Source organism: Equus asinus, chromosome 30 (assembly GCF_041296235.1).
Source record: "Equus asinus isolate D_3611 breed Donkey chromosome 30, EquAss-T2T_v2, whole genome shotgun sequence".
Lineage (NCBI taxonomy): Eukaryota > Metazoa > Chordata > Mammalia > Perissodactyla > Equidae > Equus > Equus asinus.
The window spans coordinates 5,666,856-5,690,419 of record NC_091819.1 but is presented as its reverse complement, the minus strand read 5'-3'; the positions used below and the strand labels follow the sequence as shown (position 1 = coordinate 5,690,419).

At 34.9% G+C, this 23,564-nt stretch overlaps 1 protein-coding gene across 10 annotated transcripts in view; it reads right to left on the bottom strand.

The window, feature by feature from the left end:
* KCNT2 (potassium sodium-activated channel subfamily T member 2) overlaps positions 1-23,564 on the bottom strand; it is a 347,942-nt gene that overhangs the window by 261,782 nt on the left and 62,596 nt on the right. The gene's annotated exons all lie outside the window — the stretch shown is intronic.

The window sequence follows — 23,564 nt, the reverse complement described above, 5'->3', positions numbered from 1 at the left end:
GATCAACAGTCTGAAAAATAGTAGCATTCTAATAAATCCATTTGCTTTCTCCCTAAATTCTGGCAAAGTCTCTCATGTGATAGGGCTTAATTAATATTTCAAAATACTAAGTGAAAAGAAAAATTGTGTTCAGTGAATGGTGACTTGTTAATAATCATTTGAAATTTTCTTAATTAAATAGTCTCAAAAATATGCATTATAAGTTAGGATTCCCAAAACAGCTAAGAAAGCATTTTAATGTTTATACAAACAACAGATTTAATTTTTCCTAACATCACAAAATTTTGATAATGTAATTCATATAAACTAGATAGTTGTTTTTCGTTTTCTTTCTGCAGGAGTACACATGGGAGATAAAAATGGACATATGAAGATGCTTATGTACTACAGAAATATTTCACTACTATATTCTACGCTGTATATATATTCAAGAAGATTCATGAATATTTTAAAGCCGTGTCTTGTGTCATAAAAGTAAAAGGGCTTTTGTTATCAATTGCAAACCAAGTTTTATCTTTTATATCTTCTAAAAGGCTTGAAAGCTCTCTAACTTTATCTCTTACCCCTAAAGAAAATATTTCCATTCATAAACATTTTTTCTTTTCTTTTCATCATATACTTATTTTCTTTCCGCATTTTTTTCACCTTATATGTAAGGTGAAATGAAGGGACAGAAATCAAGATTCTCTTTACTTGCTAACTTCTCCAGAGAGAAGCCATGAAAATTGCAATGATGTCTTCCAGCAGAACACTTCCATATGCATGCCTATGTGCATGCACACACCTCACACACATACACAAACTCACACATGCTACAAAAGTACATCCAGACACAGAATTCCACTAGTGTCTCGGAAATCTATCCTTGGATCTGTTTCCCTTGTTTATCAAATGAAAAGGCAGTTCATTTTAAATAAAGTAACTGTAATACTGATAATCAAGCTAAATTAGTTCAAATTTGCTATGGATACAAAAGCAAATTTGAGAGGACATATGGCTATTACACAAGTAATTCAGCAAAGGCCATGTAGATCTGCTTCCTAGAATTATCAAATTTATAAGAATACTAGTCCATTCTTCAGATAATAGCCTGAATTCAGTGCTGAGTATATAACAGAAGTATATTTTTTAACTAAAATCGATCATCTAAAGCCTAATACAAATAATGAGGGATCTGGGAAGTCTCTCATATGAGGACAGCTTTAAGGAACTGGAAATGTTTAGCCTAAATATGAAGAGTTAGCAATAACCGAATGGCTGTCTTTAAACACTTATGTGGCCATTATGATTAAAATGAGGTGGCTCATAATGTGATGCTCTATAGTACAGAACTAATCATAGAGAAATATGAGAATTATGAATGAGATTACCCAATTTTGAAATGGCCATCATTGTGAAGCGGAAAGCTCTCCAATACATATAAATGTGCCAAAAACTGGATAACAGCTTGCAAGCAACTGGGTTTTTTTCCTCATGGTAAAGACAATTTTGCAAGGAGTGGGGTCTCTCATTAAATGAATCCCACATTCTCTTCTAATTATAATATTACATGAAGTAAAACTCTTCATTAATCCAGAGATCTTTCTGATTCAATATTCTCACTGAGGATCATGGATGATATCAAAATACGAATTTATACAAATGTTTTTTAAAGTTAGAGCTAAAAAAGCAAACAAACAAAAAACAAGCACACCAGTTTTTGATCCATGTCTTCTCTCAGGTACAGAAAAATCTCCTTTAGGCTTTCTGTTTATAATATAAAGTGGAGCTTTCTTTTATTCAATCTAATGACAACTCTAATTTATTAAGTAATTGTACTTAATAAAAAATAAAGTGGAACTGCAATCATTACTAGATGGTATCTGCTCCAATAGACATCTTTTCACTGTTTAATGATGTTATTTTTATATTGGTCAAAAATGTTTTATTGTTTTACTTGAGTAGGTCCTACATATTCTTTGTGACATTTATTTCTTAGTATTTTATAATTTTGGTTGCTATTTTAAAAGTGCCTTGTTCTGACCTTTAACTTTTTGGTATTGTAAATGGCTACCATATTGAATTCATTTATATGTAGTGGTATTTTTTTCAGGTTTTTTTCTTGGGTTTTCTAGGACGACAATCATGTCCCCTGGAAACTGTCCCTAATATTTCTATTTACATTTCATTGTTCTTGTCTTACGATGTTGACTAGCACTTTTAAAAGGAAAATATCAACTGTGGTGTGCATTCTTAGAAGAGAATGCCTCTGTGCCTTAGCAGTAATTTTATTGTTGATTCTGGAATTGCAATAAGTATTTATATTTTACTAAAAACTTATAATTACTAAAAATTACATCAGAGTGGATGGATGTTGATTGTTACCAACCACTTATCTTGAATCTATCAAGCTGATGGTACATTGTTGGGTTTTTTTGGACACTATTTAGTTAACTATTTTAACAGTTTTTTATTATGCAATTATTTTTTCAATTCTGGAAAAAATTGTTTTTGTAACAATAAACTATTTAGGTAATTCACTCCTGGATTCACTTTCCTATATTTTTAGGAGTTTTTCTTCTAAATTTATAACTAAGATTGACGGGCTATCATCTTTAGATTATTCTAATATCTTCTAATACGAATTGAAAAGCTCTCCAAGTTTTTCTATACTCTTGAAACATTTTGAATACTGTAGAGAAGTTTTTGGATAACCATTATCAATTTTCTCTAACAGTATCATCTGCTTCAACACTGATTTTAATGTGTTTTTTTTTTTTTTTTCATTTTCCCCTCATTCTGTTGCTCCGGTTACTTGAACTTAGGGTAAAAATCGTGCAGGATCTTGTTAAAATGCAACTTCCTTTATTCACTCTTAAAATTCTTATTCAGTAACTTTAAGGTAAGCCTTATCATTTTAACAACACAAAAAATAATTCTGACCCAAGTTGTCAATAGTCCTTTCAAAAGCACTATTTTGCTTTTTTCAATAATGCCCTAGACTCTGTTTAGAATGTCAAACTTTTGCAGAAATTCTCCTTTAGAACTTGTAGTAGATATAGATCATTATCCAAGGAAAATTCTTCCTCTGTGTCTTCTTGGTGCTATTCCCTTCCTGCCTCCCTCTGATTTCACAATATTGGTCATGGTGTCGATGTCTGAGTTTTTATTACTATTCTCACCTCAAACAGGGCAGTATCTGCCCAGACATTCTGGTCTAAGCAGGCAAGTTCAGTGGATGCATGTCGGTTCTGCCCTCTTGCTATTTATTGCTTGGTGATTTTCCTTTGGAGAATTTACATCTGGATGGCAAGTTAACATACACAGCTCCCAGTGCAATTCCCATTTCTAAGAACTTTTCACCTGGCCTCATTTCTGTGCTTTTGTATTGTGGCATCCTCCTAAAGCCATGCTTGGTGCTCTGACTCCAGTGACTAAGGAGAAAGATTCAAGTCTCTCGATATACTTCTGCCAAGCTTCTCTTACTGTACTCTCACCCCTACCAAACTCTCAGTTCCATTTACACTTACCAGAATTACCCATTTCAAAATGTACTACATTACTGTGTATACCCCTATTTTCTCTAAAGTCATTCTTATGTGTTGAATTATATCCTTCCAAAAGATACGTTGAAATTCTAACTCCCAGGATTTCAGAATGTGACCTTCTTTGAGACTGGGGTCATTACAGACATAACTAAATTAAGACGAGGTCATATTGGAGTAGGATGGGTCCTTAATCCTATATGACTGGTGTCTTTATAGGAAGAGGGAAATTTGGACACACATAGAGGGAAGATGGCCATGTCAACACAGAGGCAGAGATAGGAGTTATCCTGCCACAAGCCAAGGAACACCTACCAGAAGCTGAAAAGACAAGGAAGGATTATCCCCCAGATGCTTAGAAGAGAGCATGGCACTACCAACAACTTGACTTCAAACTGCTATACGCCAGAGCTGTGAATCAATAAATTTCTGCTGTTTTCAGGCATTAGTTTATGATACTTTGTTATGGCAATCCTAGGAAACCAATACAATTGTTTTCTAAGACAGTGACAGGAGCACTTCTAGGTCACGTGAAGGAAGTCCATTAGAATGTAGGCTCCATGAGAGGGAGGAGCACATTGAATTCTGTTCACACTTATATCTTTAGCGTTTCACATATGGCTTGGGACCTATTAGGTGTTAAGTATTATTGGCTGAATGCCTGAATGAAGGAGTAGTGGGATCCCCAGTTCTTTCTTTAGTAGAAACATTAAGGACTCTGAGTCAACAGTACGGTGGATGAGAAAAAGCATCTTCCTTAGGTTATAACTATTTGAGGATGCAAAACTTGGGTTTGTGGTGAGCTGAATCCGTGGAAGCTCTTTCTTATTCCAAATTGTTCTACCTTGTGATTAATAATTCCGCACAGGTTTTAAATTCGTTTTCAATTTTATTAATTTCAATTTGTTTATTTGCACCATCTCCCCATGACTTAATGACTATTTAGGAAAGAAATAGATGACTGTTGATTTATTTGTTTTACAATGTTGCTATGACTTGAGTAAGGTAACCATGGACTTTATTTCACAAAAAAAGAAATTTAATTCAAATAATTTTAGTGACTTGCCCAAATTCTTTCAGCTGGTACTTGGATAGAATTGGGACATTGGTCTTTCCATTTCTTCTTCTTGCCTATTGCCTCCTCATCAAGTTGACTCTTCATTATTAGGAAAGTTCTAGGTCATTTGTAAAATATTACAAAAGAGCATTGCAAACACCAGATTCACACAGGGATACCGAGAAATGTTTATGTAGTTCTGCCCTTTGATTATTGACTGTAAACCAGATTCCTATCCATTTCCAAATATTCACCCCTAACTTCTGGTAACTAAATTACTTAACAGAGCAACCACTCCAATGGAGCCCTATAAAAAGTAAATTAATAAGTAAGCCTACTATTGATTTTTCATCTTAAAAACTTAGTTTCCCCAGTTCATGCTCAAGCGCTTCCAAGGGATTTCCATCCGGCTTCCAAACGTTACTACATGCGCAAAATGACTTCACTTTAAAGACGTTGGAGTCTCCTAAAGAATCCCCCAACTTCTTTTTGCCCATCTAATTCTTTTCATAATTACTCAAGCCTAACTTTCTCACTTCCTTTAGTCAGTAACATCTTATAAGGAGGCAGAGATTAATTCTGATGACTTTCGATAGCATTCTCTGCAGTTTTAAAATAAAATTTAAAATAATGTCATTTTTTGGAAGGAGAACCCAGCTACTACATGTACATATATACATATATGTATGTGTAATTAAATATACAAGTATATACACACACACACACACACAGAGTGACGTAATGGTAATGAGAAAAGAATCTGGAGTGCTCATCAATCATCAATTTTCTTTCATTACGGATAATGCTGATAGCTCTTCAACAAGTGCCTTTATGCTGCTGCCATTCCTTGGTAATCACGGCTTGTAGGCTTGTGGAAATACAGCATCTGTGGTTTCCATGGTAAAAGACATTACAAGTCCACCCAAAAGTACTTTTGTACTCAAGTCCCTCTTCGGATAGAAAACTCATGTCCTCATGTGCAACGTTCACTTGCAAGGCCTACTCTCTGTACCTGCTCACTTTATTTAAAATAATTAAATTGAAGCAACCTCAATTTAACTTAAATCTAAGTATGGGAAGCAAAAGACAAAGAAAGTTAGAATAAGTATAAAGTTACATTTGTTCATCCTTAAATTGCAAAGAGATTTGGTTTCTTCATGCCCCCACCCAACTGCATGAGGGGGGGCAGGTCTGGGTCAAGCTGTTAAAAAAAGAAAAAAGAAAAGAAAAGGAAAATTGCAAATAATAGAACATTTATTAATTTTTATTCTAAATATATAATAAAGAGTAGCAACAATCACAGCATTTAGGCTTGTAATAAATCGTTGGTAGGGATCACGTATCTTTACCACCACCACCTCGAAAATAAAGGAAAGATCAGATGCTTCAAGATCATTTCCACTTTTTTTCTTTTTCTTCAACTCTACTCCTTCCCATTACACACACACTCACACACACAGAAACCCTGAAAGATAAAATGCACACATACACATGTTCATATATATACATTAATATACACACATGCATACAGACATGAACACATACATTCTGGAAACATAAAGCTTTTAGCTCCAGAAAGGCTTATAAGCTTACATAGTATGACTGCAGACAGCACAGTCCTACTACCACAAACCTAACAGCCTCCCAATCAAAAGTCATAACAACTACAACATGTCAATCGTGTTTTCTTTTTCTCTAGACTTATAAGAAGATGATAGAAGGTGGAATATAATCTCTAACTCAGATTGGAATGTTGCATTAGTCATTTTAATACCTTGAAGGAAAATATAATGATACTCCCACAGCCCACGGATGCTGGAAATGACATGAGTAAATAGGAAAGTCCAATGTGAGGAGCAGTGCGTGTGTTTTAGGGAACCATTGGCTCTCAAATAGTCAGGTCATGTTCAACAGATGCTAGTTGTTAGTATAAAACTGGAAATTACATGAAGACACTCATATGCAGTGAAAGAAGCATCTCTGAGCTTATTTAATCCTTTGTACCAACGACATAAGATTTTAAATCAACCCTCCAAAGAGCCTCTTCCATTTTGCAGCTGAGAGGGAGAAGTCACACTTCAGTAATGGGCACAGCTCGCTGGGACACATAGATTTCTTTAGGCTCTCTCTTATACTTAGTTCTCTTACTTAAGTAAAACTAAATTATACTTTTCGATAGGTAAATCTTATGGGGTTGAATACATTTAAAGACAAGGTGACACAATTTGAAGGAAGGGGAGAAAATAGTCACAAATAGAATTTCCCTCAAGAAAACACAAAGATAAAATTAATGGGCTTTCTAGGGAAGCTGACTTTTTTCCTATAACAGTTTGTGTTTTCATTTGTTTAATTTATTTCGTAATCCAGTATAAGGGCTAGAAGGGATAAAAGCATGGACTTTAGAATCAAATGATATGCATTTGATTATCAGATGTGCTAACTTTTAATCTCTGTAAAATGCAGATATTACTTCTGTTAAGAAGGCTCTTATGAAAATTAACAGTCCACGATTTTCTCACAAATCCTTTGCAGACATAAATGGATCTTTAGCTAGTTTTGCTTGTTTACTACTTAAATAAACAATTAAAAAATCATCTCTTTACTAATAAATAAATAAATTTTTTCTATACTTTCACTAAATAATGTGAAAACTAAATGTCAAATTATTTTAAAATCTACATGTATGACAAAGAATACAGCAGTAATCTAAAAATTTGGTTATCATCTCACTATTTTAATAGTAAAATAAGCCTCCCTTACGGAAATTTCCTGACACATTTTTCCCAAACTGTCCCAGAAGATAAACAATGATATAGTTAAAATGTGAAACTGTTACACTAGAGACAAATTTGCTGTCAGTTTTGTCATAAAAATTATCCAAAACTCAGAAATAGGTAAAAGAGATTGCTAGATATTCTTTCAGTGAAATGCTGATCTTGACTTTCGATTTCGGTACAGTTTTACAACTGTGAGGAAGTCGACATTACCGCATAGTTGTGTATAATAAACATGCCAAGAATTTCCACCCAATAAAAGAGATAACTCCAAAGGTTGAAGTTTATGACCTTGTAGGACTTTGGGGAGAGGGCTGCTAAGCTAGCAATCTTATTTTAACCTTGCCTAGAAATGTCCAGCTTCTGAAATGCTCTGTGGACTAGTTTTAAAGTATTATGTTTCTCTCATTAATTAATGAGTTGAATATAATTTTTGACATGTTCTTATTTTACATTTGTATGAGGGAGATGTTTTTTAACCTTTTTAAAATTATACTTTAACAGTTCTTCCTCAAATTAATAAGGATTTCGTATTAATTAACGGTAGAAATTAAGTTGATGCAATCACTTTGGAAAACAACTTGATATTTGTATTATAAAACAATCCATAGGTTCTACAAAATTCCAATGAAAATAACATGGGAAATTTTATGGAACTAGACAAGCTGATTGTATAGAGAGTGAAAGATCAAATTAAACAAGACTTTTGAAAAGAAGAATAAAGAGCAGATATTTGCCCTACCTGATATCAAGACTTATTATGATGCTATAGTAACTAAGACATTATAGAAGTAGCACAAAGAAAGACAAATTGATTAATGGAACAAAACAGAGAGTCAAGAAATTGACTCATGCATATATTGAATATTAATATATAACAAGTTTGCTGTGGCAGATCAATAGGAAACAGTAGAACTATTCAAGAAACATACTTTTTAAATGGTTATCCAAATAAGAAAAAAAAATGAAATTGAACCCTATCGCATACCATATGGGTTAAATCATCTGCAGACAAATTAAGGGAATTTTTAAACTCTTATTAAAAAATAAACGGTGAATACTTTTTTGATCTTTGAATAGTCAATGAGTACTTAAATTACAATAAACAAAAAAAGAATATCATAAAATATGTATAAAATTCTTACCTGGAAAGATAAGAGTGTAAATCAATAAATATCTTCACTGATGGGCTCAGGACTTTTCTGCAGCCCAATTTATAAATCTTATATTTTAACTTTAAAGAGAATGAAGACTAGGCTCACAACTGGGCTAAAATATTTGGATACAAAACCAAGGAAAGTTAAGAACCAAGAATATAAGAATTCTTAACAAATCATTAAGAAAATAACAAACACGTAGCCAAAACATATGAAACAGTATTTCATAGAAGAGAAACTATATTGGTTAATAAACTTAGGAGGAAATGTCAACCTCATCAATACTCGGGAAAACGTAAAAAGACTTTGGTGAAATAATATTCCATATCCATTTTATTAGGAAAATAATAATGCCAAATGTTGGAAAGAATGTGAATCAAAGTATTTCTTAATTGTGGGTGGAATATAAGTTCGTAGGATCACTTTTGTAAACAATTTGTCATTATCTAATAAAACTGAATATTCACATATTTACAACTCAGCCATTCCACTCCTAGATAAATGCCATAGAGAAAATCACACATGTGCACTAGGATGCATGTACATGAATGTTCAAAAAAGCACTGTTCACGAGAGCACAGAGACAACCCAGAAGTAACTCAATATCCACTTATGTGGAAATGGGCAAATTGTGGCATATTTATATAAAGGAATATTGCAGTAAAAAATAATGAGCTATGGCTATATGCAACTATATGAATTGATCTTAAAATGCTGAATGAAAGACATAAATCTAAGAAGACTACATGTAGCATGGTATCCACCTTTAGCAAGCTCAAAAATATCTGAAATCAAACAATAAGTTATTTAGGGATACACATCCATCTGTTAAACTACATTCTTTAAAAGCAAGAAAATGAAAAGCCAAAATAAGGATAGTCATGACCTCTGGGGGGAAGCAGGGAAGAGAAGGGAGGAATCCAGAGTTAATTGTAAGTTATCAATAAAGTATTAGTTCTTTGAGTGTCCATAGGTGTTACACATTGTCAATAACCTATTGATAAATTAAGGAATGAATGAATGAATGAATGAAACAAGCGTCTCTCCATAGAACAATGAAGAGAGCGTGCCACAAACAAGAATTACAACTAAACTAATTCTGAGCCTCTGGGGATAGAAAAAATTCTTAAATATTTTACATTTATAAATACCGAGGATGAGAGGGACTCCAGGGCGCTACGTGAGAAGAAATTTCTATACTCTACCAAGTAAGAATAGGAATCAAATCTTTAGCACAAGTAGGAATTTGGCAGGGGGCCATATAGAATATGACTGCCAAGCATGGATGGGAGGAAAGACACAGAAGGCCTTTTCTGATGTTAGAAATAGCAGGTACAAGGGGAAAAAAAAGTATGAGAAAAAGCATAGTACATTCAGGGAATTAAAAGGAGTTAAATGGCTAGCACACAGGAAGCGTATCAGGTAATAGCAATATGTGAAAGGAAAGGCAGAAAAGAAGACAATTAAACAAACTTGAATAGAAGCCAAGAAATGAATTAATAAAGAGCAATGATAACATTATCAAGAGGAACTACTTATGGAAAATACCCAGGCACTACGCTGAGCACACAGATCTATTTCCATAGTTAATTCTCAAGACGAACCTTTAACAGGTCCTATTAATTATCTGCATTTTACAGATAAGGAAACAGAGGCATTGGCCCAAGTTCACACGAATCATAAACAGTGGACTTAGTATTCACAGCAGGCAGTCTAGCTCCAGAGCCCACACACTTAACCCTAATGATATATGAGCGTTACCGAGAAAGAAAAAAATAATATGTTACATGAATCAAATTTACTTTTCTGGCTATCTATTGAGTTATAATTGGCATATAACATTATATTAGTTTCAGGTGTACAACATAATGATTCGGCACTTGTATATATTGCAAAATGATCACCACAATGGGTCTAGTTAACAACCATAACCATACAGAGTTACAAACCTTTCTTTCTTGTGATGAGAACTTTTAAGATCTACTCTCTTAGCAACTTTCACATACGCTATACAGCATTGTTAACTATAGTCACCGTGCTGTACATTACCTCGCCGTGACTTACTTTTTTTATAGCTGGAAGTTTGTACTTTTTGACCACCTTCACTCCAAATTTGCTTTTTATTTTTTACATTATTGTATGTTTTTTCTGATTACAAAATAGACTGAAACAGATTATAAAATGTACTGCCACGGTTGATGGACATTTTAGGAATTTAGTGGATAAAATTGAATTTCACAAAAAAATTCTTAACAATTTCGGTTTCCACTACCTTAGTAAGTCACTATTATTGCCTAAGACTGCATCATGTGTGAAGTACCATATGACTGGATATGGTAGACCTGGAGATGCGGCCCCCAGATCCCCCTCCTTCAATAATAGCTGGATAATTTCCAGTGTCCGCTGCTTCAGGGTCTGCCTCAGTTGCGATGAGCCACCTAGCCTGAGATCATACCTTTCTTAGGAGAGCCCACGACCCAAATTCCCTATCATTGTCTGCTTCGAGCGAATCTGACCAGACACACTGGCAATTACGTTATACAGATCATCTATGAGTTTAATAGTAACTCAACTTGATCAAAAAGCAAGTTACTGACTGTGATAAAACTGGCAACATATCCATAACAGCAAATTGCTTTACCCCAAAAAAGATTTCAAACTAATTCAGGATTTTGCTTCTGACAATATGGTAGAACACGTGTCCCATAAACCCTCCCCAAAAGAAATATCTAAAAAAAGTTAGAGGGGCCGGCCCCATAGCCGAGTAGTTAAGTCCTCATTTTCTGCTTTGGTGGCCCAGGGTTTCACTAGTTCAGATCCTGGGTGCAGACATGGCACCACTCATCACGCTGAGGTGGCATCCCACATAGCACAACCAGAAGGATCTACAACTAGAATATATACCTGTGTACTGGGAGGCCTTGGGGAGAAGAAGAAGAAGAAAAGAAGATTGACAACAGATGTTAGCTCAGGTGCCAATCTTTAAAAAAAAAAGTTAGATAAATTATTAAACAAACAAACACACACACATATCCCCCACACTGCTTTTTAACATGTATGGCTTAGCTAGTTGGAAAGTCAGGGAATTCCTCAGAAGCCAGAAAAGATAAGAAAATAAGAATCCAGAGAAGTAAGCTTAAAGCTGCTGTTCTCCTTGCTGCCATCTGCCAATTTTTGATGGTATGGAGTTTTTATTTTGACAGGCAGGAGACCTGTCAAAGAAATCCCCCACAAAGAACCCCTCTGAAATCCCCTACAAAGAACCAGGTTCCTGAAAGGCACCATCATCGGGGCACGAACTAAGAAAAACCCCTTAGGCAGCAGAAGATGGTGAATGCACTTGGCCATCTTGGCCACTGTTCTGATTGGTACTAAAGGAAATAAATGCTGACACTTGCTGTATTTGTTTTCTAGGGCTGCCATACCAAAATACCACAGACTGGGGGGCTTAAACAACAGAAATATATTTTTCAGAACAATTTATTATTCTGGAGACTAGAAGTCCAAGATCAAAGTGCCAACAGGTTGATTTCTCCTGAGGCCTTTCTCCTGGGCTGGCAAATGGCACCTTCTGGCTGGGTCCTCAGAGTCTTTCCTCTGTGTTCAAGAATCCCTGGTGTCTTTCTGTGTGTTTGAATTTCCTTTTCTTACAAGGGCGCCAGTCAGATTGGATTAGGGCCCACTTTGATGGCCTCATTTCAACTTAATTATCCCTTTAAAGGCCCTATTTCTAAATACTGTCGCATTTTGAGGTACTGAGGGTTAGGGCTTCAACCTATGGATTTTGCAGGACACAATTCAGCTCATAACACTCACTAAGGATAAGCCTTGAAATCATTGAGTCCAATTCCACATCCGTTGTTCTTTCTTCAGCCTTTTCCACCTCTCCAAATCTGCAATTGTCAAGGTCACCAGTGACCTCTATATGGCACAAAGCAGAAGTCAGGAATCAGTGTTCATCTTACTGATCCATTCTCTGCTGCATCAGGCATCGTTGACAATTTCCTCATCCTTGAATCACTTTCTTCACTTGACTTCCAGGGCACCCCATTCTCTTGGTTTTCTTCCTACTTTATAATTTACTCCTTCTGAGTATCCTTGGCTGGTTCATTCTCTTCTGTTTTTATAACTGGTCCTCTTTTATAGCTACACACAAAGCATAATCCATCTATATGTCCAAGATTGCCAAATTTATATCTCCAGCCCAGTCCTCTCTCCCAAATTCACATATTCAACTGCCTACTCAATTTTTCTACTTGGATCTCTAGTGGACATCTCCAACTCAGTAAAACCAAACCTAAATTCCTGATTTTCTTCCCTGAAATCTTCTACTGATCTGAGCTGATGTCAAATCCATCCTTCTGGTAATTCAGACAAAACTTATGTAGTTGTACCTGAATCCTCTTTTCACTTGGGCACATATTAATGTTCTCTAGAGTTCTTTGAGTAGTAAAAATCTTTTAGCAGAATAAGAAAGAAGAAAATGAAAAACAAATGCTTGTAATAAACACGCTTAGTCAACACTAGCTTGCAAGAATGATCTAAAGATATTTAAAGTTGCCATCAGGTTAAAATTTACTTTCAAGGCAAGACGTGGAAGAACAAAGTAAAACAAAACTAAGTGATAAATAGAACTATTGAACCCAAATGGAAGCTCCATCCATGCATCAGTCTACAAAAACAGCTGCAAAATATTTTACATCATTGAAAGCACTTTGATGTGCAAACTCTTCTATTCTAAGGCTAGCGTGAGTGATGTATAGTGACACAGAGGAAAGTATCAGAAAGGAAATAACCACCCACTTTCTTCTTCCCATCACCTTAGTGTGTCTGAGAAAGGAGGTACTTTGATCTATCTGCTAATTTTCCCCATGACTAGCCTCCCCCTCTCCTTAATTCCAATTATGGCATCCAGAGTTCCATAAAAATTTAGAACTGCTTTAAGGGAGAATAAAGATCATCATCACGCAGTTTCTTAAAGCCTCATTAAACCTCAAGCTCCACTAAAGAGACATTAATCAGTGTGTGCTTATAATTGTTTGCCCAGTGCCTTGAATATAGTGGACATTCACTAATATATATATGGAATTAAAATTGACTCAGCAGGAGTTGCTTCTAACACCCCGTAGCATCCAAAGTTGACAATTATCAGCATGCAGAGGCTGGCAATCTGTGGCTACTGCCATCTGGCATCTATGCTGGGAAACAGAAACTCCCAAATAACCTTGCTTCAAAAGGAAGAACACATTTGTTAATTTGAGAATGCATGCTTCTGATTTGCTATGGAGGATATGAATACTCTAGCATACCATAATTCCTCTTGACTTCCTCAACCAGACTTAGTTATCATAAAAGTTATTGGGCTTTTAAATCTGTGGGTCACTACTTTTCAATAAAATATTCAGGTGGACCTTATGAAAAAGGAGTGATTCTTGAACGAACTAAGCTTTCTTTTGCTTTCCCTTTGCATTTCCTTTGCATTTTTGATGGGACCTGAACTGCTTCCTCACCAAAATCTTTAAGTGACACACGTGTTTCTGCTTGGTGTTCTTTTACCATAGTACTTATTACAATGTATTGAAATTGCCTTTTTAAGGATCTCTATCCTTCAAATGGAGCTTAGCCATCAAATAACTGCTTCTAGGCCATAGGACACAGAAATGTCAAAGAAGGAAAAAGGCAACTTTAAAAAATATTTATATAATTAGAAATGTGGCATATTTACATTTTGAAAGTGCATACCTTCCTTGAGCAAAGTAGAAACAGCTTAGCTTAGTGCTTTGCAAGAATAATGAGCAAAAATAGACTGAAATAGGCAGGAAGCTACCAAGGACCAGATGGAAAGCATCATTAATAACATCGAACTATAAGCCTCATCAAGAGTTGATTTCAGGGCAAGTTTCTTGCTGTGTGTCCCTCCAAAGCTGCTAGAAATGGCTTCACTTGGCTCTAAAATTGCGAAGGCAGAAACTGTGTCTATTTTGTTCATTTTGATTGTTTTCAGAATATAACACGGTGATAGGTACACATATTAGATACTCAATATATTTGCTAAGTGTTGAATAAATTTTGCTATGTAAAAGTTTGCTTTTTCTCTTGTTCTTATTTATGTTTTTATCTGTCAAAATGAGGCTGTCAATTTTAAATCTCTTTTGAAGATTTTTCTAATCCCCTAATCCCTTCTTTATATATGCTGATGTTGGGGCTTATTTGGAATTCCCACTCAGCAATCTCCTTCTACCTCCCCTCCAGAGTCCTACAAAGGATTTGTAGTAATACCATTATTTTCTTCTGCATGGGAGAAGCATCACTGAAAAAATATATATATTTTCCTTGCTGATACTTTCAGAATAACTACTGCACTTCACATAAATTACTGATAAAATGTGGCTAATAATATGTACTATGTGAACATTCATTTAAATATTTACTTAAACATTTAAATAAGTACATGTATAGTATTTAAATATTAATTTACATACTTAGATAATTAGTCAATTGCTTCTCTATATCTATATAAAAATATAGGATAGTTGATTTCCATTCATTTTAATTCTGTTGGATGTTTTTCTTTTACATATTAATAAATCATTCAATTCTAAAAGTATCACTTTAGTAATTCTGCTAAAACATGTCTTTTAGAATCTTGAAACTATTTGTCCCTGAAATGAAACATGGAAGTTATCTCCCAGACCAAGTAAGTCTGAATTTCAATCTTTAGTTTTTAAGAGGGAAACAAAAATGAATACAGCTCATCGCAAAGAACAAATGAAACAAAGCCACAATTGATGACTCAGTCCATTCTGGGGATTCAGCTGCTCGTTCTAACCCATGTCTCTGTTTTAGGAAAATTGAAAAATATGTTTCAAAATATTATAGGAACATTGGGAAAATTCTAGGTCCTGGCTCACGCTGATTGCCAATATTCAGGGAAAGGAACTATGAAGATTCTGTTGTAAGCCTTTAGAGCATTTTTGAGATGATGGTAACTTCACTAGCATCCAGAGCTATGGAAACAACTACAGCATGACCCTTTCAACGACCCCGTGGCTTGTCAAAAGAACACAGAGGGCTACAACCTCACATTCAAACCCCTGTCAAGAAGCATTCCAACTCTAAATACAAGATTGGCAGGTTTCTGTTAACAGGCACTCATTCCACGCTATAACATAGATGATAAACTCAAGAATACCAGTAGCATGCAAACTTGCTCACAATGCTAATATTTATGAAAATATGCATATTTCATTTTTGCATTCACAAAAACTGAGTAAGCAAGCATTGACTCACCATGAACAAGGAAGGTGTTCCTTAGAACTAGGGAAAAGTTGACGTGAAATTAAAGTCTGACTATGGATACACCTTGTGAAAATAGCTGAGAATCAATTGTAATGGAATTATTCTTCTTAATGATAGAATCACATTTTCCCTCATTTAAAGAAAAAACGGAAATGCCAGTAACATCTGTAGTTTTATCTAACAATATACCACAGAAGATGAAGGACTCTATAAATGATATTTAACTGATATGTTTATGCAGAAAGAATCTATACTGGGCAACTCCATTTCAAAGCAGCTCTCACTTTCTTCATGCAGATTTGAAAATTCTGTCTTTTTTCTTATTAACTTTTTGGTAAATTTACTTTGTGTCAATTCATATTAACAAAAGTTAAAAAATTAATTTAGTGGTCCATAAATGCGTTATAAGTCTATTACACATAATCACTGATAGTGTATATGCAAACAGTGTTATAGAGTGGCAGCAGTTTCTGATGAAGAACGGATGTACAGATATCAAAACAATGTTATAATACATATGAGGAGTCGGTAAAATCTGCATTAATGAAGTTACTAAACTTACACGTTTTTGTTTTGACTCTTAAAATAATTTGCAGATGCCTGAACTGACTATATTGTTTGTTATGTGTTCCATCACTTAGGACTTTAGTTTGCAATTGAGAAAAAGAACCTACTCAAACTATCTTAAATGAAAAAGGAATTTAAACTCTCTCCAAAGTGAATAGTGCCAGCCTGGAGATGATTGCAAGCATGGCTTAAAGCAAGAGCTCGTGGCTCTCACCAAGAGCTCATTTTTCTTCATCTCCCAACTTCATTTCCCTTGCTTTATCCCCAAGCAGATTTTCCTTTATGGTAGTAAGATGCCTGCAGCTGCTCCAGAAATCGCATCTGCTCATGTGAAGTCCACAAAGGAAGAGAACAAGTTTTTACCAGAATTTCAAGAAAAACTTCCACTGGGTGTCAATGGATCTGATTGTGTCATGTAACCATCTTAAATTAAACCCGGAGGGCAGCAGATGAAGTTCTCTGATTGGCTTAGCCCTGATCATATTCTTCGATGTAAAATTGGAGGCTTGGATTAGGGGTGAGCTGGAGGAGAACGCTAAAGCCCATGGGCTGAGAAGCAGAAAAAGGTGTTTTTCCAGAAAGAAATCAAGATTTGTTACCAAAACCGAGCAAATGGATGCCAGTAGTATGAAAGAACGGATGTCCACTAAAGAGGAGATATGATACACGATATGTTGTAAGATATGATATGATGCATGCTTGATATGAAGTAAAATAAAGAAGTTCATATTAAAGTCATGTATAATAAGATTTATTTTCAGTGCTAAGCAAGATCTTCATGTTCCTATATCTTAAATACCATTAGCATAAATAATATTGAAAAAGGGCACTAGTATTACATGATGATATTTCTACATTGGCACTATTATGTTTAGTATTTGGGGTTTCAGTCTACTGAGGTAGCTCCTAGCTACCAGAATTTCATTTTACATGTATCTCTAGCTACAGGTAGGAAGGACAGTCATATTAGATCTAATTTCATGTTAAATAAACTGTCCTCTAGCTTAGAAAAAATTAAACCAAATGTCAGATTTCAACTTTAGTAAATCCAATGGGTTTATTATAAAATCTTTAGTTTTTCTTCTATTTTATATTGTTATGCTTGGAGTAGAGAAAGTGAAGAAAGGGGATCATGAAAAGTTGGCAGGGTTTTCTAAGTCACATGAAGGAGTTTGAACTTGTACTTTAAAGATAATGGAGAGCCACTTATTTAAATAGAGAATTATTTATTACATCTGAGATTTTTGATAGTTTGCATCAGTATAGAGATTGCATTAAAAAGGTCAAGATTTCAAGACTACATTTGAGAAAACACCAGTATTCCAGGAAAAAAGATGACGTTAAGTAAATGAAAAAAAAAACACAAACAGTTATTTAGGAATAGAAAGAAGGTAATTTGGTGATTTGTCATATATTGAGGTCCCTGTGAAGAAGAATAAGTCAAATTTGACTCCAAGATTCCCAGCTTGAACATCTGACTAGGTGTGAGTGTCATTTAACAGAAAAGCAAACACCAGAAAAGGATCTGCAATTGAGTGGTTTTTGATTGTTGAAGAACAGTGAGTGGACAGACAGAAAGGGACAAAATCCACACTCGTGGCGTTGTCACAGTAACTTGTGGATTTTTGTGAAGCAGCAAATTTGAGTCTTCTGGAGGACAAGTTCTCAGCTGAGGTTCAACAGATGACACTCTGCCTTCTTGTGCCAGCTCCCATATGTTGAACAAGCATCCTCTCTGTGGTCCAAATAGACCGAACAGCGTCATGGTTTTGTACTTTTTGTTGGTGATTTCACCGTTTAAAATAAGCCTCAAGCAGTAAAGCTGAGGTGCCGTCTAGTTCCTAAACGCAAGAAGGCTGTGATGCGCCTTACAGAGAAAAGACGTTTGCTCGATATCCTCTTTCAGGAATGAGTTACAGCGTTATTGGCTATAAATTCAATGTTCATCCAGAGAAAAGAAGAGGAAATTCACCCATCTGCATGTGAGCCTGCTCTGGAAAATATTAAATTAACATCTGTAGCGCATGATGAAGCTATGGAAAAGATGGAAAATCAGCTAAATTTGTGGATTCATGAGATGATGACCAAAAAAAGAAAAGCACCATGGACGGCACTGTCCTAGGGCTGAAGCCAAAGAAGTTTACGGTCCTGTTATTCAGGATCAAGAAGACATTAAATCTTTCTCCGTTAGTGTCTTATTAGAAAGAAATACTGTATATATTTAATTATTTGGAAAAAACATATAATAAATAAGTTGTCTCTAAACAGAAACACACATAAACAAGGTCATGTGTTGATCAGTTGACAAAAACGTGAGCCGAGGCTGGCAGGAAACTAATCCTGCGTCTCCCTAGGAGCCACAGCCCAGGTCTGAGAGTTCAGTCTTCACACAGACTTCACACAACATAACCAGCGTGGATAACGACAACCGACCATGTGTGTGTGCAGGGGGCAAACGATATATAATTGTGAACAACTCAAATGTTCACACACATATACATGTATATAAATTATGTGTCTATCCATTATATAAATATAGATATAATATGAAGTATCACTTATTCTGACCGTGGTCAGGACTGACCTTGTAGTTTTACTTGGATGATCAAATGAATTCTTGTCTATTCTTCAAGAGTTAGAACCCAAAATCACTGAGTGTCCTGAACTTCTTTGCACCACCACCCCCTGCCGAGTTTTGATTCTGTAGTATATCCCTCAATCTTCTTGTTGAAGAAACAAAAGGTCTTTTGAAATGGCAAATTATTACTTTTATTCATTTTAATGGAAGAAGGTGGCCCTCATAGCATTTACCCGAGCCATTTATTAGTTTCAGTCATTTGTCTTCTGTTAGTAAAATATAAGGTATTACCACCAAGAAGGCTGAAAATGCACACACAGAAATGCATCATACCACCACAAAGTTGGGTAAAATTTCCTGAAATGTGTTCAGAATTATTCACATGTAAACACCAACACTTTACTAGTAAAACAGGGTGACATGAAATCAATGATATTAATAATCTAACAAATTTCCCCGAAATGAGGCCATTATCTTTACAGTTCAAGTACCTTAAAAGCTGCTTGAATTTCTTTCATGGGGAAGAATTATTAATAGGAAACCATTATTCTGCTTGTGACTCAGCATGTGCTCTTTGAAAGTAGTGTGGACTTCTAGCATATGGAAGCTGTACGCTTACTTACTCAGAAGCTTTCATTTAAATAAAAAGTTGCAATTTGAAAAGTTCCGATTAGTTTAATGTGAAGCAGAGTGGCTAGTGCATGTGAAGGAACATAATTCGTGTGAAGAAATATATTATAAAAGCATAGAGTTGAATTCATTTCTCAATGTAATCTGCAGATGTTACGATTTCCTAACTTGTTTAGTTCAGCAGTTGCCATGAAAAGGTCCAATCTGGAGGTCAAGAAACTATTCAAGAAACCTGTTTTTCCACCTATGCATCTTCAACAATTACTTAGCCCAATCTCTTTATCCTAATGCCTTGCACATCATTAGGTAGCAAACTGATAAATATGGGTAAAAATAAAATAAAAAGACAAAATGATCCCAAATGACCAATAAGAACAAGACCAAAAATATTTTCATTACCAATGAAAATTTTCATTTCCAAAATGTACTTCTATTATATTAATCAGTCTTACTGTTTTAAGCACCCAGGTGGATGAGAGCATTTTAACAAATGCCTACAATATGCTAGGCATGTATTTTTTAATTTAATATTACAAAAATCCTTTGAGCTAAGAATCATTATCCTCATTATACAGATGAGTTTGGTGAGGCCTCAGGAAGTTCAGCATGCTGCCCAAGCTCACACCACTACTGAGTCATAAAGCTGGGGTCTAATAAAAGTGCAATTTTACAATGAAAATAAAAATGCATTTTGAAGACTTACTCCCCTATTTCTTATAATTTATATTGTACCAACACTAGATATAAAGTCCATAACTCCTTCTATACAGGAAATTCTTTAGAGCTATATTTTATTTATAGATAAAAAACTGGAACCCAGAGCTGAAAAGTGATTTGAACTGATGTGTACCTCTTTCACGCACAGTGACAGTCTGATTCTTAGAGCATGGCTCTTGCTTATGCACCAAATTCTCCTGCTACTTCTCCCTTACCTTTTAACTTACCAACTTTCTTAGCCTCAAATGGACTTCAATTAACTACCTCTTATAAGCATTTTTGGAAATAAAAGAAAAACAGGATAATGGTCAATAATGGAATGTCAGCTATCATGCTACTAGTCTAACAATCTCCATAATCAGTTCTAGGGGAGAGTGACCATGTCTATTACACACACTTCCAGATAAAAAATTAAAAGCTTATGTTTTTCATGTCAAAACGTCCTGTCTTATTTTCAAACAATTTTTCAACTTGTTGAGTACCTCAGTGCTGTGATCCTTGTAAATCCACAGACAGACAAGTCCTTTTGATTTTGCCTAAGATAATATTCTCTGGAAAGTTAGAATAAGATGTGGAATTAGTCTGAACAAATATTTTACTCCCATTATTACAATCCTGGGCAGCCCCTAGTATTTACAAAGGTTGAGAAATAGTGTTTAGATACCACTAGTTTTATTACTCTTTGTTTTCCTATGAGCACAACAGAAAATTCTAAGCTGCCACTCCAATTGCAAAAACGAATTATGTGTGATCCTTTCCTCGTTCTCTCAGAGTAACCATCTTTCTGTACAAGCAAGAATCAAATAGAAATGGTATCCATTGATTTCTAATTTTCTAATAATATCCAAGCCAAAAAAGGTGTTATTGACTAAAGAGCCAATCGGAAATGCGATAAATCTTTACCCATTATGGGTTATTACCCAAACACTTACTTTACCATAGACCATTTAAGGAAGAAGCATTTTAGTTTTAAGTGTTGATCATAAAAAATATAATCATTAATGGAGTAGACATTTATCTTTTGTGGGAGTTTCCTTTTTGCTGGCTCATGACTGCTTCTCAGTAACAAAAAGTGGTTAGCACTTCCCTCGCTCATTAGGTAGAATTATTCCCTTGACTGGCGAGATCAAGGTATTTGTAACAACCCCATCTGCAATGCTGGCAGCCTGGCCAAAAATGTGCTGATAAAAGGAGTAGAAGCAGGAGCAGGCATTCAAGAGAAAGCTATTGTAGTCAGTCAAGAACAGAAGAAGTCAGGCATGAATAACTGTGCGTTAGATTGCTCCATACCTTTGATGCCCACAGTTATGCTACACATAAATATTTCACTCTTGAATATGTATCCTAAAATAAATAACGTAATTGAATGAATTTTTATGGGACAAATGTTGGGCATAGCACATTCAAAATACCTTCCACTTAAACAATAATGTTAGAGAAAAGATACTACATTGAATGAGAGCAATTTGATAATGATTTAAGTGGGATTATACTTTATATACTCAATTATTCTAAAGTATCTTAAAACAAATCACCGAACTGAATATTACTAATGTTAAAGAGAATTTTCTGAAATGTCTATCTCTTGTTGATCATTAAGATAAATATATTTAAAATGTGCAACACAAGTTCATCGCAACTACAAATTATTCAAAGTACTCTATTTGGGATGAATATATAAGTAAAGAACAAATAATGATAGCTTTCTCCACATCAACAAAAACATTCACACACCGTTTTCATTATCTCAACCCGTTGATGTTATAGCTTACTCTACAGTACCTTTTTCTTGAGTCAGATATTGATGGCTGAAGTCGTGGAAAAGGCACAAATGTGGATCCATAAGGGAGTAGCTGTGGAGACATTACGATCTTCTGCTCAGATATTTGTTCAAGAGAGGGAAATTTGTTTATGGCCACCACCTCCTTTCATCCAGTTGCATGATCAAAGGAATGGGCTCTTTCGTTTTTACCACTATTTTGGAAACATTTTATAGGATGTAAACATTTCGGCTCCAGCAGCTGATTCTAATTTCTTTAATGCTATCTTTGATTCAGCATTGCTTGACAGACTATTAAGGAAAGGTTGATGATGCAGGAAGACTGCACTGGTTAACATGATTATTTTACAGAGCATCGTCCATTCATTAATAGCAATAAGTTGTCACAAGAGTCTTCTCTGCTTCTTTCTGAAAATCTTTTACTTATATTTATTTAGTTTTCAGGATGTTGGACATTCCACGGATAGAACATATCACTGGTTACAGAAAATATAACCTATAACCTTTTCTCTGGCAAAGAAAATCAGATGATAATTTTAAGAAAAGTCCATGATACTGAGTCCATGTCTACCAAACACACAAGCCTTCCAACTCAGAAAAATGTGAGTGATCATATTTCAAACAGCAATGACTTTCTATAATGAAAAATTGCATACACAATGAATATTAAATTCCAAGATGACGCTATTGTTTAACAAGTGCCCAGTGAAATGGCTGACACATCGAGAGACACAGTAAATGTGGAGACGTTTCTTATAGGCATAACAATGGCAAAATATACAAAAGATATACATGTATGAATGAATTCATAAAAATGGAGAAATATATGAAATGTACAAGTCTCATTAAAAGGGAAAGAAAATGCTAGGAAGATATGAGCAATTTATATGAGTACATAACATTTTTGGTAGCCTTACTCATGATAATCTTGTTTTGATTGTGAAAAATCAAAGCAATGTAATTGTCCAATACCAGAAAATTAGATAAATATTTTTTGGTACATCAATAGTAAGCAACAGTATGCAATCACAAATAATGATGGAACACTATTAAGTGGAAAACCAATAAATAAATAAATTTAGGCTACGAAATGCTATTGTGGTTTGATCCTGTTTAGGTAGAGCCAATTGATTGAAAAATAGAAAACAAAATCTGAAATATTATACATAGAACTACTAGCATTGCTGGAATTATGTTTTTGTTTTTTTGAAGTTTCTGGTGATTGTTGTCAATTTGTATTTTCCACCTATCCCATAGTTCCCATGTACTACTTATGTAATAAAAATAAGACACTCCATTTGTACCAAGTAACATACTATAACAAGGTTTAAACATGATTTTACTTCCTAAAATGCTTTCCCTTCAAAATCACCTTCTGAATGTCATTTACCAAGATCCAAATAGCTGCTGGCTGGGACATTAGGTCATTGTAAATTACGTCAAGCTGGAAATCACATCAGACTCAGAGTCAGAAATGAGAA